The sequence below is a fragment of the Lissotriton helveticus genome, chromosome 6 (assembly GCF_964261635.1).
Source record: "Lissotriton helveticus chromosome 6, aLisHel1.1, whole genome shotgun sequence".
Taxonomy (NCBI): domain Eukaryota; kingdom Metazoa; phylum Chordata; class Amphibia; order Caudata; family Salamandridae; genus Lissotriton; species Lissotriton helveticus.
Genome location: NC_136067.1, coordinates 1820307925 through 1820321432, shown reverse-complemented (window position 1 = coordinate 1820321432; position 13508 = coordinate 1820307925). Strand labels below are relative to the sequence as shown.

The 13508-nt window shown below is 47.4% G+C and overlaps 1 protein-coding gene across 4 annotated transcripts in view; it reads left to right on the top strand.

Annotated features, from left to right (window-relative positions):
• Nucleotides 1-13508, top strand: part of BICRAL (BICRA like chromatin remodeling complex associated protein) — an 883634-nt gene that overhangs the window by 205816 nt on the left and 664310 nt on the right. For all 4 annotated transcript variants that reach the window (XM_078649712.1, XM_078649709.1, XM_078649710.1 and 1 more), the window contains one exon: nt 11072-11210. The gene's annotated coding sequence lies outside the window, so the exon portion shown is untranslated. The remainder of the gene's footprint in view (nt 1-11071; nt 11211-13508) is intronic.

Genomic DNA, 13508 nt, shown 5'->3' with positions numbered 1-13508 from the left:
CATGTTCTAAAAATATACAGATAAACATTAGTGGAACCCAGGTGGCAGTGCTGGGAAAGAGGTGATGCATGAAATGTATGGTTTATGGAGAGATATTTGTGAATAGAGCTGGCTTTTGCAAGCATGAAATATACAACATCCTTTTTTTGAGGGCAGTTTCTGTTTTGGCCTATTTGCAAATAGTTTCTCAACCAATTGTATTGGATGATGAGCAAGACCTAAGTGCTCGATATTGCCATAAATGTAAGTAATCCCTGTTCTTACTTTCAAACCATGTGAGGCCTGTTATATGCAAATGTCGGTGACAGACCCTCACTTGGTATGTTTGTGGTGCTTGGAGCCGGGGCATTGCTCCAAGACGTGTGAGGACTGCAGCGCCATGCCCCCTAACGTACTGAGGGAGCGATCCCTCAAGCTCCTCGCCACCTGAGGTTCGACTCCGCAACACATGAGACCCCGTTCATGTGGGAGGGTGGAGCCCCTCCTAACATTAATTGCTTCAATCATAGTCTTTGGGTAAGTGAGGGTAAGCCCCACAAACGGAAGATGTGGTTGGGGAAACGTTTGGGAGGGGTCTATTGACCCTTATCAAGATGAACCAGTTGAGGAACAAGACAACTGGTATGAGGAACTGGGTGAGGCCAGTGGGTTGGACACCTCACCTGACACTGACTTGGTTTCCTTTCCTACTGTGGCTATGGAGGAGCGGGCCTCATTTGCAACTGTGGTATGCAGGGCGGTTAAGGTCCTGGACCTAACCTACCCTCAGTGGCAGTCAAGACTAATGTCTTGACGGAGGGACTTCAGCCACGAGTCACCCTCTCTGAACTCTTATTCTCATTCAATGAAGCCCTTATGGACGTCTTACTTGGGGCCTAGTCAAAGCCCTGAACAGGGGATCCTGTTAATAGGACGATTCCCTGCCTCCAAGTTTCCTTATCCTGTATCCACCCTGGGGGGTTCCCTAATACTCCACTGGGTAGGGAATCGAAGAGGCTGGGCACTCTTGGTAAAAAAATGTTCTCTTCACCAGCTGGGCACTGCGGTCGCTGAACACTGCATGCCTATTGGGCCGTTGTTCACATACACTATGGGATTCAGTTGACCAAGTGCTACTTATGGTCTTGGAGGAGGCCCGGGCCATACAATCTTAGGCTGTTGCTGATGGGAGGGATGTGGCTAAGTTCACCGTCCGATATGGACTTGACACGATCGATTCGCTAGGCAGAGCTACTTCATCGTTGGTGGGCTTGCAGTGCCACACCTGGCTGAGAATATCTGAATTTTCAGGGCATGTCCAGGCTTCCCTCATGGACATGTCTTTTGATGTTTCTCGCCTGTTTGGAGACAAGACTGATTCAGCGCTGGAGCGCTTCAAAGATTGCAGGGCTATAGCCAGTTCCTTGGGCTTGTCTATGGCCCCTGTTAATCCACCCTCTGCCCCTTTCATGGCTACGGAAGGGGTCTCTACGGTGCCTATATACTCCAAGCCACCACGGCCAGCAGGTTATTCAGCCTTTTCGTGGCCGACAACATGAGTCCCATAGACAATGTGGAACAGGCAGCCAGCGCTCGGGTCAGTCAACCCCCCGCCCCCCACAACCCCGGATGCCGCTGCCTCCAAGCCTCTTTAGTTCACCCTCATACCATCATGAGCATTCAGTGGAAGGCAGGATACGCCATCACCTTCCTCACTGGTGGCCAGTAACATTGGACCATTGGGTCCCTCCCCTTTGAGACAACCCCACCACTCATACCACCCACTTACAATCATCTGATGGAGAACCATCTCTCCTAGGCCCATCAAGAAGTGCAGGTTCTCATGGCCAAGGGAGCCATAGAGAGGATGCCTGCATTAGAAGTAGACTGAGAAACAGAGAAGGTTTTGGATCCTACATCTACCCAGCCCGGATCTCAACAACACAGAAAACAGAGGGAGTTGGCTGGACAGGACAATTAACAAGAAAATTCTGCAGGCACGTAGTCAATCTATACCACGTGGCCACTGGATTTGTATTCCAAACACATTTATTTTTCTTTTTAACCCTAGCAGTGTAACCCCATAGACTCACTCTGCCACAGGTTTGGGAGACAGGCAGGCACCACTTTCCATCTGTATACCGCCTGTCCCCTGGGTTTTGAGTTCTAAGGACTGGCCGTCTTTCCTTTGTTGATGCACTAATTATGCACTGTACATAATTGCAATTTAATTGTTCTATTGTATGTTTTTTGTTTATTTTTGGTGTGTGATCATTAGCTTCGTTTGATTCGTTGTTGTATATGCTGTACTTTTGTATATTTGTATATTTGTAGATACTGTATACATGAACCAACTGTTCTGACGATTTCTTGTTTGTGCCCTTGTTTTTGAAACTTTTGGGAATTTCAGTTAAAAAGAAAAATAAATGTGTTTGGAATACAAATCCAGTGGCCACGTGGTATAGATTGACTACGTGCCTGCAGAATTTTCTTGTTAATTGTCCTGTCCAGCCAACTCCCTCTGTTTTCTGCATTAGAAGTAGGTCATGGTTGTTATTCCAGCGACTTTCTGGTGCCAAAGAAGGACGGAGAACTGCGTCCTATCCTGGATCTGCGCCTTCTCAACCTCTTCCTGAACAAGGAGCAGTTCAGAATGCGCATGCTTGCCAAAGCTTTGTCTGCCATAGACCCAGGAGACTAGATGGTAGTTTTGCACTTGCAGGACACATATTTCCACATCCCTATCGTTCCGGCTCTCAGATACTATCTACGGTTCACAGTGGGCCAAGGCACTTTTAATTTGCTGCCTTGCCTTTCAGCCTTACCAGCACCCTTGGGTGTTTACCGAGGTGATGGCGGTGGTATCAGCTAATCTGCGGAAGTCAGGGACTTCAGTCTTTCCCTACCTCGATGACTGGGTACTGATGGTGGGCGTGGCCCAGGCAGTTCAGCCAAGCTGTTCAGTGAGACTGACTCTGAAGCTATTAGGCCTCATGGCCTCCTACATCCTGCTGGTAACACATGCACCCTGGCATATGCGGGCTGTACAGTGGTGTAGGGAACTGGACTTTGTTGCAGTAACCCCTCCGTTTTCCCTGGTATTGGATGCAACTTTGAAAGTTTACTAGGTTCCGGTAACCAGTTCCCCAGTACCACTGTTCTTTCCCTAAAACTGTATCATTGTTCCACAATTGTCCCTACTTTAAGCTCCATGTAAGTCCCTCGTAAGTGGTACCCCTTGTACCTTGGGTATTGGAATGAAAGAAGGTTCCTAAGAGCAGCAGCACGAATTGTGCCACTCTATGGGACCCCTCACCAAGCTCATGCAAACTGCCACTGCAGCGAGTCTGTGTTGGTGCAGAGAACAAGAAGAGTCAACATGGCACACATCCCTGTGTGCCATGCCTACCCAGTATTGCATGTGGTGTAGGTAAGTCACTCTTACAGCAGGCCTAACAGGCCTAAGGCAGGGTGCACTATACCCATGTGCGGGCACATCTGCACAAGCAGCTGTGTCCCTGTGATATCCAAGTTCACCCTTGGATACCCCAAATGCATAGGGAAGCCATACCGAGTACATGAGCTGGACACCCATGATTACGGGTTCCCCAGCTACATGATGGCTTCAGTGTACCACCAGATGTTTGGTACCAAACATCCCGTCTTAATAAACACACACTGATGCCAGTGGAGAGACTCCACCGTCTGGACCCTAAAAGAGTGTTATCATGCTACCATAATCGCACAAAGGTATTCCAGATGGATGATCAACTCTGTGGCCTATGTTGGAGCCAAAAAAAGGAAGGCTGTGCAAAAGCAGCCCATCTCGCAATGAATTGTCCTGTGTCTGATTACGAGTGAGTGTGGTGTGTGTTGTGGTCCTGAGGCGGAAGCCGGGACAGCGCTAAAAACCTGCTAAAAACTTTGCCTCTTGACTTGAAAAGCCATATTTTGTTTTAATCGCGCACTTAGAAAAGCCTACTTTGTAGAAATTGCACCTTTTTAAATAAATCTACATTCTGTACTCTGGTACTTACAAATCAGGCCGCCGCTGAGTGAGAGCGGATCCTGCCACCCCTCGAGAATTCGACAGAGCCTTCGGCTCTCCTGTCGCATTAGAACTCCGGGCCCGCCATCTTGGGTGAGGAACCCGATCACTTGCGCTAGGCCCCTCCCACCCCGAGGCCCCAGCTACTACAAAAGCACAAGATCAACACCATTCCCCACTGATTACGAGTGAGTGTGGTGTGTGTTGTGGTCCTGAGGCGGAAGCCGGGACAGCGCTAAAAACCTGCTAAAAACTTTGCCGCTTGACTTGAAAAGCCATATTTTGTTTTAATCGCGCACTTAGAAAAGCCTACTTTGTAGAAATTGCACCTTTTTAAATAAATCTACATTCTGTACTCTGGTACTTACAAATCAGGCCGCCGCTGAGTGAGAGCGGATCCTGCCCCCCCTCGAGAATTCGACAGAGCCTTCGGGTCTCCTGTCGCATTAGAACTCCGGGCCCGCCATCTTGGGTGAGGAACCCGATCACTTGCGCTAGGCCCCTCCCACCCCGAGGCCCCAGCTACTACAAAAGAACAAGATCAACACCATTCCCCACTGATTACGAGTGAGTGTGGTATGTGTTGTGGTCCTGAGGCGGAAGCCGGGACAGCGCTAAAAACCTGCTGCTTGACTTGAAAAGCCATATTTTGTTTTATTCGCGCACTTAGAAAAGCCTACTTTGTAGAAATTGCACCTTTTTAAATAAATCTACATTCTGTACTCTGGTACTTACAAATCAGGCCGCCGCTGAGTGAGAGCGGATCCTGCCCCCCCTCGAGAATTCGACAGAGCCTTCGGCTCTCCTGTCGCATTAGAACTCCGGGCCCGCCATCTTGGGTGAGGAACCCGATCACTTGCGCTAGGCCCCTCCCACCCGAGGCCCCAGCTACTACAAAAGAACAAGATCAACACCATTCCCCACTGATTACGTGTGAGTGTGGTGTGTGTTGTGGTCCTGAGGCGGAAGCCGGGACAGCGCTAAAAACCTGCTAAAAACTTTGCCGCTTGACTTGAAAAGCCATATTTTGTTTTAATCGCGCACTTAGAAAAGCCCACTTTGTAGAAATTGCACCTTTTTAAATAAATCTACATTCTGTACTCTGGTACTTACAAATCAGGCCGCCGCTGAGTGAGAGCGGATCCTGCCCCCCCTCGAGAATTCGACAGAGCCTTCGGCTCTCCTGTCGCATTAGAACTCCGGGCCTGCCATCTTGGGTGAGGAACCCGATCACTTGCGCTAGGCCCCTCCCACCTGAGGCCCCAGCTACTACAAAAGAACAAGATCAACACCATTCCCCACTGATTACGTGTGAGTGTGGTGTGTGTTGTGGTCCTGAGGCGGAAGCCGGGACAGCGCTAAAAACCTGCTAAAAACTTTGCCGCTTGACTTGAAAAGCCATATTTTGTTTTAATCGCGCACTTAGAAAAGCCTACTTTGTAGAAATTGCACCTTTTTAAATAAATCTACATTCTGTACTCTGGTACTTACAAATCAGGCCGCCGCTGAGTGAGAGCGGGTCCTGCCCCCCCCTCGAGAATTCGACAGAGCCTTCGGCTCTCCTGTCGCATTAGAACTCCGGGCCCGCCATCTTGGGTGAGGAACCCGATCACTTGCGCTAGGCCCCTCCCACCCCGAGGCCCCAGCTACTACAAAATGATTTCCCTACCCAAGAGGCGCAGCGGACGGGCGCAGCGGCGGCGCCGGCGGGGCGCCGAAGGCGCGCCAAAGGCAAGCCCGTCTGCGCCCGTACGCGACCGACCGGGACCAGGGGCCATGACCGCTAGCCAAAATTCCCCCACACATTACTCCCCCAACAAGTTACATCAACTACGAGGATACACTAATGATCTCTGCCTCGCATCATGGGATCCTACCACAAAACACTTTAACTGCCCACACTGTAAATATCAAAGCCACCCACCCACACCTCCCCCCTCGTTCCGCATGCTTCTGCTTAACTGCAGATCCCTCCCTAAACATGCCATAGAAATAGCCCTGCTGATTTCAGACAAAGACCCCGACGCCATCTTCCTCACGGAAACATGGCTCCAAACTGACTGCGACCCCGATGTCATCCAAGCACTCCCTGCAGAATACCAAATACTTCGAGCTGATCGCTCTTCCGGGAAAGGCGGCGGCATAGCTATTATTTATAAAAGTTGCTACACCTGCCGCTCATCTCCAATTAACTTATCCAGCTGCGAACACCTCACCTTCTCGCTGGACTTCTCCCCCACCTGCACTTTTTCAGGGACTCTTATCTATCGACCACCTGGCACTCCGACTAACTTTATAAACCAGCTCGCCCCAGAGATAGCCAATGATATCTGCTCCTCACCTAATTACACTCTATTAGGTGACCTAAACGTGCACCTGGACGACCCCCTGGATTCGGCTGCCGCCGAACTTCGCAATAATCTACTAGCACTTGATCTTTCCCAGCCAGTACTGCAACCCACCCACGAAAAAGGTCACCTTTTGGACCCAATCTTTAGTAACTGTACCCATTTTACAGTTAGTCCTCCCATCACCCTCCCATGAACGGACCACTTTCTGATCCCTTTTTCATGGGCACCATCAGAATCTCGCCCCACTCCACCCCCGCCCTTAGTAGAAACCGCAAATGGTCACAACTCAATACCAATTTGTGGATATCCACACTGGAAGCTTCTGCTCCAGAAAACAACCCCGATCCGATTATCAGCAACGACAACTTTAACACCTGGATTACCACCTCTTTAGACTCTACTATTCCACTCAAGGACATCAAACCCAAACAAAGACTAAAAAATGCCACTTGGTACTCACAGGACCTGCGCACTCGTAAGAGAGAATGCAAAAGACTGGAACGAAAATGGCGCCTTGACTATTCTCACACCAGCAAAATTGAATATCGGGCGTCCATAACAAACTATAAAATTAACTTAAAAAAATCTCAAGCCAGTTTCTTCGAAAATAAGATTAACGAAGCAGCATCAAAACCCAAGGAGATTTATCAGATTGCAAAAAGATTGCTCAAACTCCCCGACAAGCTACCGGATCCTCTGACCGCTCAAACTCGTTGCAATGAACAAGCAGACTACTTCTACAACAAAATAGCCACAATCTACTCCTCCTTCCCCCCCACCCCTTCACCCCCTATCAGAACAGCCCCCTACCAGACCTACCCCTCTTCCCTCCCTTAAAACTTTTTCACCTCTGGATCCCACCAGCCTAGAAACCATAATACTACAGGTTAAGTCTGGCTCCCCTAGTGACCCAGCCCCAGCTCGTTTCCTACGAACAATTACCCCTACCATCCTCCCCATCATCCTGAACTTGATCAACAACTCTCTTGCAGCAGGGCTTGTTCCCCCGAAGTGGAAACAAGCAACAGTTAAGAAACCCAATCTCGATCAAATGAACCCAGGGAACTACCGCCCGATCTCCTTGCTACCATGGATAACAAAAATTGCGGAAAAACCCGTAAACCAATGCCTCACAGAATTCCTGGAAACTAACAACTCTCTGGATACCTGTCAGACAGGGTTCCGCCCCATGCACGGAACAGAAACTGCTTTATTAGCAGTAACAGAAGGAGCTAGAAAAATCGTGGATCAGGGCGGCACTGCGGCCATCATCTTATTGGACCTCAGTGCCGCCTTCGACACTGTGAACCATGACATCCTACGTCACAGAATGTCAGAGCTAGGGATAACCTCCACTGCTGCAGCCTGGCTACACTCCTTCCTCTCAGACCGCTCGTTTCGAGTCTGTGACGGCAATACCACCTCGCCCAGCAAACCGCTCAGTTGTGGGGTTCCCCAGGGCTCGTCCTGGAGCCCTACAATGTTTAACATTTACATGCTCCCCCTCGCAGAAATAATACGCCCTTTCGGCGTTCAAGTCGTGTCCTACGCCGACGACACGCAACTGGTGGTTACACTGACTCACCCCTCCTCTTACTCCAGCGATCTCAGAGGCTGCATGGAAGCAGTATGCACCTGGATGAGCCAGTCTTACCTGAAGCTAAACGGCGACAAAACTGAGCTAATGGTGTTGGGCAACTCCCCCCTAAAATCCTTTGACTCTCTGTGGCCACCAGCCCTAGGCCCAGCACCCCCAGCCAGGGATACCATCAAGAGCCTGGGCATCTGGCTGGACAACGCACTTACCTTCGGCCACCAGGCAACCAAACTAGCAGCCACCTGTATGGGCATCATTAGACTCATAAGAAAGATCCTACCGCTCCTCCCTTTCAAGGCCAGACAGATCATGGTCCAGGGTCTAATCCTCTCCCGGCTGGACTTCGGAAATGCCCTATACCTAGGAGCCCCCGAATCCACCCTAACAAAAACTGCAGGTTATCCAAAATTGCGCTGCCCGTACTCTCCTGCGCATTCCCCGCCGGCAATCAGTGAAATCTGAACTAAGAGCTCTTCACTGGCTGCCAGTGAAGGATAGAGTTAACTTCAAAAGCATGTGCATCGCCCACCGTGCCTACTGGAGGAAAGGAGCAATCCTGAATCACACCTTAATCACCCCCTACCACCCCAATAGGCAGTTGAGGTCGACCCTCGCCTTACAAGTCATTAACCCCAGGTTCAAAAGAGAAAGAAGTGGAGGAAGAATGTTCTCAACAAACGCGGCTAGGCTCTGGAACTCCCTTCCACTCTCTATCCGCTCGGAACCTAATATCTTGCTTTTCAGAAGAAAACTAAAAACCTTTTTCTTCAGCAGATAACCTCGACCCGCCTCTCCCACCTGTATTCTGCTAAAGCGCTAGGACGCCTGCGGGTAGCTATCGCGCTATATAAAAACCTATTCCATTCCATTCCTATTACGATCTGCTATACATTGGACAAGAAACATCCCCCTGAGGTCCTGCGGGCTCAATCTACCAGAGCCAAGGCTACAACCACTGGGTTAGCATGCGGCTTTCCTTTCTTAGACATCTGTCAGGTTAGTGACATGGGCATCACTGCACACATTCACAACACATTACTGCCTGGACAGTCATGTTCCATCGTGACAGGCACTTCGCCTGTTTGGTCCTACAGGACTTTTTGACCTAATCCGGTTCGCAGACAGACCGGAGGTATTGCTTGGGTATCTATTCTCAGGTAAGGAATCTGCGGCCAGAAGTCTCTATCAAATGAACAAGTTACTTACCTTCGGTGGGGCCTCATATGATAAAGACTCTATCTATCCGCAGATTCCTTACAGGCCCCCCCACCCTTCCCGCTCTGCGAACCGGTTAAGGTGTAAGGGACATCCTTTTTAGAGCTTTAGTCTTTTCTAAACTGGTCGTCAATTCTCCTCGTAGTTCCGCGTTCCTGGTATGGAAAGTTGTGAAAGTAACTGACTTCAGCACACCGAGGTGGCACCTATATACGTAACTCGCATGTCACTACTGGCGTGGACAACGCAGCCAAACGGCACCACCTACCGGCATACAGGGTTACTGCTCAAAAACCTTCCGGATCCAGTCTGACGCCTGGGGATATTCTAAGGGAAGGAATCTGCAGCTAAATTGAGTCTACCAGATAAGGCTTTACTGAAGGTCAGTAACTTGTTCTTTGGTATTACATACACAGGGTGGATGTAGCAGTTACATTCTAGCCCGAGTCTTTCTTTTGTTATGACATGCACAGGGTGATTGCAGCAGTGTGAACCTAGCCTTAATCTTAATTTTGTTATGACATGCAGAGGTAGAAGTTTGATCCCAGCATTATTCCTTCGTTTGGTTTGACATCCACACAGTAGCTGTAGCAGTTTTAACTTTGATCCTAGTCTTAATCTTTCTTTTGGTATGACATGTAGCTGTAGCAGTTTGAACCTAGCCTTGAAAGCTTTTAGCTTGCGTTTAGTATGCTTGTACGGATCATGAGCAACTGGAATTTGGAGTTTGTTGGCAGTCCTTTATTCTGTGTTTTTGTTACTTCTGTAACCAGGCTCATGGAATTCAAGAATTCCCGGCTGATTATTCGGATTGTTTTATGCCTATTAGCCAGCCCCTTTTCCTAAACCTGATTTTCACGGATTCATTATTGTTACTAATGTTTGCAGCCTCTAGATTTTCTTTTCTTTGTCGCTATCTACCTCTTTGCATAACTAGATACATTTTAGTGCACATTTGCATGTATTTAAAAGGCATCAAAAGCACGATGTTGCATCATTTGGAGCCTAGCAAAACTAATGTTCTCATTTAGGTCCCGATGTAGTTAATCCCAGATTACCGATTCTTAAATACCGAATCATACCGATTCGGTATTTAGGAACTGGCAATGGGGATTTAGGTAATTTTACCGATTTCATTACAGAATCGGTAAAATTCGGTAATTACCGAATCGGTATTTACCGATTCGGTAATTGACATTCATTCCTATGGGCCTATATAGGAATGAATGTCAATTACCGAATCGGTAAATACCGATTCGGTAATTGGGGGAAACATTGAAGGGTGGCAGGGTGTCACTTTGACACCCTGTTGCACCCCTCAATTGTGCATGGGTGCACATGTTGCAGACATACATGCCCTTAGGGCATGTATGTCTGCAACATGGCACTGTTTAATAAGCAAAAAAAATGCTTTTTAAAGGGTTTTCATTATTTACCACCAACTTCTAGTTGGTGGTAAATAACGAATTCTGAAACCCTTGTAGCACTGAAAACAGTGCTACCTACGTCTGAAATTACAGAATCGGTAATTTTACCAATTCGGTATTTTTCCGAATCGGTAAAATTACAGATTCAGTAAAATTACCGATTCTGTAATTTTACATGTCCCTACATCTCAATGTCCACATACCGGTCAGAAACTGCAGAAAATCGGTATTTTCGGCCGTTTCCGACCGGTATTTGCCTACCTACATCGGGCCCTTATTTACGTAACAAAGTAGACCATACAGTTTTTTAAGATATAAATGGTATGCATGTTATGTCTTTGAATACAAATTCGTGGCGTTGTTGTGACCTGTGTAGTGTGAAGATACTGTGAACGGGTGTACTCAATAGCAATATGTTAAAAGATATCTCAGTAAAACAACATTTTTTTTATAGGTAATTTAACCCGAATCCACAATGGAAGAACAGCTTGTCTTCTTCGAAATTTACTGGTCGAGCGTTGGACTAAGTTTACAAAACTGAAGACTTTTCAAACACGCAAAATGAAATCAAGACATTTTCCTTAAATTGTTGGGTATGTTATGTATTTTACATGTGCAATTTCTCAGTTAAATGTTTTCCTTAAGTGCCATAATTTTCGGAAATTAATTCAGGGTCTAACTCGCCCACGAGCCTAGAAAACGGTGAAAGGGAAACGTGGTCTGGACCTTACACTTTTTGGGGCATAGCTGAAGAATTATTTTTGCATTATGTCCTTAATTTGAAAAGCAGTGACAAATAGACATAAGGTTTGTCTTGACATAGTGCTTTCGCACATTCAGATTAAATCTAAAGCCACTAGTAAATACACAACGCACACATATACAGTGATCCTTTAAGGCAACACACAAAAAATATCCAGACAGGCACTTACACCTAGCATTATTACCTATATAGACATTGCACCTAAAAGGCAACCATCTACATCTTCCACTATATACTGGCAACCATCTACAGCTTCCACTATATACTCTATAGGCAGTGTAGGTATTAGGGATGAGATATGGTATGAACGACTTTAATCATACTGTGAATGTATATGTTCATTAGATATTTTTCATATGTAGACTGTTCACTCCACTGTCAAAGTGTCACAGATTTCCAGCAGAAAAGTTGGAGGCTTTTCCTTCCACGATCTGGTTATCACCAGCAGCCATGATAATGATTAAGACGGTACACTCTGGTGGATTGTACGACTGTCTTCACGCCTAATAGATGCATCACTATTGCAGGGTTATCCATCACCAGATACAGGGACCGCAAGCTGGCTATGTCATCACTCTCCTCAAAAGAGTAACAGAGCACTCACACCTTACTGACAATAACTGAGTGCAGTGATAGATTAGTAAACCTTCCGTCTGATGATGGTTAAAAGAAGGTGATCTTTAAACCCTTTCCCCAGTATTCAAAGCAATTCATCACAGTTGCCTTGGGCACTTTATAGAATTTTCACAATTAGACACTATCACGTTGCCTGTGATTCTCTGGAGCGCAACTGTTAGCTGTGCACAGATTGAATCTGGCTTGCACAGGGGATAAAACCTTTCCAGTGAAGGCGGAAAAGCTCTGGAATGAGCTACCAGGTCACTTACGACTTGTCCCACCCTTACTAAGGTTCTGAAAGGTTTTGAAGATCTCACTTTTCAATAACTAGGACCTGTCGAGCTGTTCCCCAGTCGGTTAACTGCACCCTGTCTGTGCTTTGATGCAGACATTTCCTTCCTTGTGTTGATTTAGGGCAGGACACCTTTCAAGGTATTTTCTGCTCTTTGGAATTCTCGTAAAATAACATAATGTTAATCCTTCCTGTGTTCAGTATCATGCCTCTTGCTGTGCAGTTTAGGGATCTTAATTGATGCTGAAATGAGTTTTTTTACTAATGCATCTCTGACTTTCACATGGGGATATGTAGGGAAACTGACTTTGGCTACTTAATGCATTTTGACTTAAAACAGGTATTACTAGTTGACATAACTTCTCATTGGTCGATTTTGACTAATATGGAGTGAAGCACTTGAATGTTGGGGTCAGTTTGGGTGTTTGATCATTCTTGCTTCAACCAGGAAAATTTCATAAGTTGGCCATACCGCTGAAGATTATTAATGTCAATACAAAGGTCAAAGTCCTAACATGGAATGTCAAGTATTTAAACAATCCCAGAAAATCACAGCAAATGCTTACTTACTTAAACTCCAGCCTGCATTAGGAGACTCATCTATTAAGCAGATAGAGAGTGGCTTTGACAAAAGGTGAAGTGCACATAGATATTTTGCTCCACTTAATCTAGGGATTTATCGGTTCTAATTAAGAAGAGTTCCACTAGGGGGGCGTGGCCAGCCGGCAACGAAGATGGCCTCTTCGTGAAGCGGCTCCAACACCCGACCACGCCTTTACATCTCTCCATTCACTAATCCGCCCCTCTGAGCAATCTGATGCTGATGGGCTGATTGCTCTTCTGAGGAGAACCAGAAGAAACCAGCGGTCCCGAGAATGAAGATGGTGCAAACTTCCGGGCTCCGGCGGCCTGCTCGGCAGAGGGAGGAGCTGCCTTTTAGTGTTCTGAGAAGCCGGGACAGTGTACTGCAGGCAGTGGGCGAATCTTCGTTCCCCCGCCCCCCTGTAGCCCACAAGCCTAAACGGGGGACCCGTGGAGCCCAGCGTCCTGAAGACAGGGTGATGCTGGCCTCAGTGCTCTGGCGATCTCCACAATGAGAAGTGGCACCGCCCTTCGGCATACTGAGAAGCTGGGACGGTGCGCTGCCGATGGCACGCGGCGCTCCTCTCTCCCCTTTCTCTCTGTGATCCACAAGCCTGAGTGGGGACTGGGGAGGAG